The sequence below is a fragment of the Bos taurus genome, chromosome 16 (assembly GCF_002263795.3).
Source record: "Bos taurus isolate L1 Dominette 01449 registration number 42190680 breed Hereford chromosome 16, ARS-UCD2.0, whole genome shotgun sequence".
NCBI lineage: Eukaryota > Metazoa > Chordata > Mammalia > Artiodactyla > Bovidae > Bos > Bos taurus.
The window spans coordinates 71,760,966-71,763,852 of record NC_037343.1 but is presented as its reverse complement, the minus strand read 5'-3'; the positions used below and the strand labels follow the sequence as shown (position 1 = coordinate 71,763,852).

The following is a 2,887-nucleotide window of genomic DNA, read 5'->3' as shown; positions in this document are numbered from 1 at the left end:
CACCTACTGCAACCGTGGGAGACAGAGGTGAGCATCCATGTGGGGCTCTGAGCGCCTGCTCCTGAATCACACGGACCCGAGGCAGACCCCCGGCCGGGCACGCAAGCTGGGTGACCCTGTGGAATCGGGGAGACCCTGCTGATCTCCTGGGGCTTCACTGAGTGGTGGATGAAATAATGTAGGAAGTGTCTGCCCTGCAGCAGATGGCCAAGCCATCCAGGATGGCTCTTAGGGTCTTTCGTGCAATTCTTTTGCTGGGTGGAGTCCTGGAGCTCAACACAACACCTAGACTTTCTGCTCACTGCCATGGCTCCCTGACCGGCACTTTACACACCCTCCACCCCGCCCACCCTAGCTGAGGGTGAACACCCCCCGAACTGGCCTGGCCCACTCCCCTGGCTTCTGTTCTGCCTGCCCACATATGGCATCCCGCCTTGGACGGGTTCTCAAGCCTGCATTCAAGAGCATTTGAGTTCATAGCTCTCAAGACAAGGCCAGGCAACAAGGCCAAGACACGGCTGTTTTCTGGGTAGTTTTACATCCACTTCCCCATGCATAAGCAGGTGCGAACGGCCCCCAGGTGCCTGCCAGCCTCCTGTGGTTGCTCTTACCTCGACTCTCTCTCCTGTTCCTTTCTCTTCCCGTCCTTGGCTGCCCTCACATCGCAGAGAGGAGGGGATCTGAGGAGAGGAGAGGCCTTGGCCCTTCAGACTTTATTCCCTCCCCCACAAGCCTCCAGTTCCAGAACTGGCCTCACTCAGGTCTGAGACACGACGTGAGACCTCACTCTTCCTCTCTTCGTGTTCAGGAAACATCTGGAAGCTCCCCCTGGGGAGATCTGTCACATGGCCTCTGGTGAACTTCAGACTCCTGCATACTCTTTCAGAATTGTTCTTCTGTTGGATTTTATGAGAAATTTTATATATATACGTATGTGTGTATGTACATATATTTATGTATACACATATATGTATAGACATGTACCTATGTATGTATATTTATGTACATATTTATATATATGAATATATATTTATGGGCTTCCCAGGTGGTGCTGGTGGTAAAGAACCCACCTGCTAATGCAGGAAGTGTTAAGAGATGCAGGTTCGATCTCTGGGTCAGAAAGATCTCCTGGAGAAGGCAATGGCAACCCACTCCAGTATTCTTGCCTGGAGACTTTTGTGGACAGAGGAGCCTGGCGGGCTACAGTCTAAGGATTTGCAGAGTCAGACACGACTGAGTGACTAACACTTACTTACTTACTTAATGTCTCAGGCACTATACTGGTTCTCATCTGAAAAAGAGAAAGCAAAAATGTACCCACCCTAGAGATGCTTAGAGGTCTGGCTCAAGAATCTCTGAGGAAGCTCCCCGCAACCCCTGCACTCTGGACCACTTAGAAAACAGATGACTCCTGCAAGGACTCTGCTTGGAACTAGCGCCTGCAGGGGGACAAGTCGGGGTCAGCATGAGCCTGGCCTGGTGGGTGGACTCATCACCCTGGGTGGCTGTACGCCACGAGTAGGCATTTCTCCACACAGAGGCAAGGATGCAGGTGGGGATGAGGGTTGTTTCTATAAATGAAAAGGCTGCAGTCTCCTCACAGTCTCACTACAGGAAAAGGGAAGCCAGACAAAAACTAAACTGCTGGGACCCAGCAAGCCATGCCCAGCAGGGAGGCGGTGCGGGGCTCCCTGGGAGACAAGGAGGGCCCCGGGGTGCAGTTTGAGGCTGCTCAGCACCGCCCATTTTCCCAGGGACCTAGCCTGAAGGTGGGTTCCTCTCTCCTCCCTATATCCCATGATGTGAAAAGCCTGGCAGGTGCCTGGAGGGGCCCTGGCCTGGGCTAGGGGCAGACAGGAACAGCAACCAGGCAGGGAAGGGCATGGGGACCCAGGAGGCCTGAGGAGTCGAGGGCGTCCAGAAAGACCCACTGACTTGCCAGGGTGGCACATTAATACAGAGCCTGGGCTGTTCCAGTGCCCAGCAGAAACTGACCTCCATGCTCGCGGTGATGGAAGGGTTTGCAGCATCCTAGATGCCATCTTGGAACAGAAAAGGGACATTAGGTTAAAAAAATCAGACTCAAGAGTGGGCTTCGGTCTGTGATGTCACAGTGCTGCTGCGTTCTTGGTGTCAGCCCTGCCACACCAAGATGTTGCCAGGGGGACGCGGGGTGTGGGGTGTGTGAGAAGTCTCTGTAGCAGCTGTACCACTTTTCTACAAGTTGAGGACTCTTCAGAAATAAACCATTTATTTGAAAAAATAAGTCCGCCTGATCTCAAAGCTCTGTGAACTGAGAATTTGGATCTCCTTGAGCAGACAAGGATTTCTAACACATCTTTTCAAGCCACTTGGCAGCATCTTGGAGCTTTCAGTTACTATGTGCAATGATGAGTGGCTCCTTAGAGGAGGCCCAGTTGGGGTCCTGCCCAGCTCCTTCTCCAGGGTCTGTGAAATTGTGACAATATCAGCGACCACAACGCAGCTTCTCTTCTGGGGCACTGACTGCGTGCCAGCCGAGGCGCCAGGTGCCACAACCTGAAGACCAGATACTAAAATACTCTGTTTACAGATGAGGAAACCAGGGGTTAAATAATTTGCCAGGGTCAGACTGCTAGAAAACTCCAGAACTGACCTTGCCCTTATTCCTGCCCAACTCCAAAGCTCATATCCTTACCACTGCTGAAGAAATAAAGCTGCACTTATTTTAATATATTTTATAAGAAGCTTTTCTGTGCCCCAGCCCAGAGTACAGTGTATTCCAAACCCACACACTCTGAATTCTAGGAATCAGCACCCAGAGGCCAGAGTATGGCTGCGTTGCTGAAAGCACTGTTGTAGTCTTGGTGTGAGAGCCTTCCCAGAGCAGCCTCCCAGCTTTCCCAGG

At 52.2% G+C, this 2,887-nt stretch overlaps 1 long non-coding RNA gene across 1 annotated transcript; it reads right to left on the bottom strand.

Annotated features, from left to right (window-relative positions):
• LOC132342502 (uncharacterized) lies at positions 1 to 2,147 on the bottom strand. The gene is made up of 3 exons (XR_009490919.1): positions 1,996 to 2,147; positions 1,261 to 1,291; positions 1 to 896 (listed from the first exon to the last, which is right to left on the bottom strand). It is a non-coding gene; the product is annotated as an uncharacterized lncRNA (long non-coding RNA).
• Between the last annotated feature and the right edge of the window lie 740 nt (positions 2,148 to 2,887).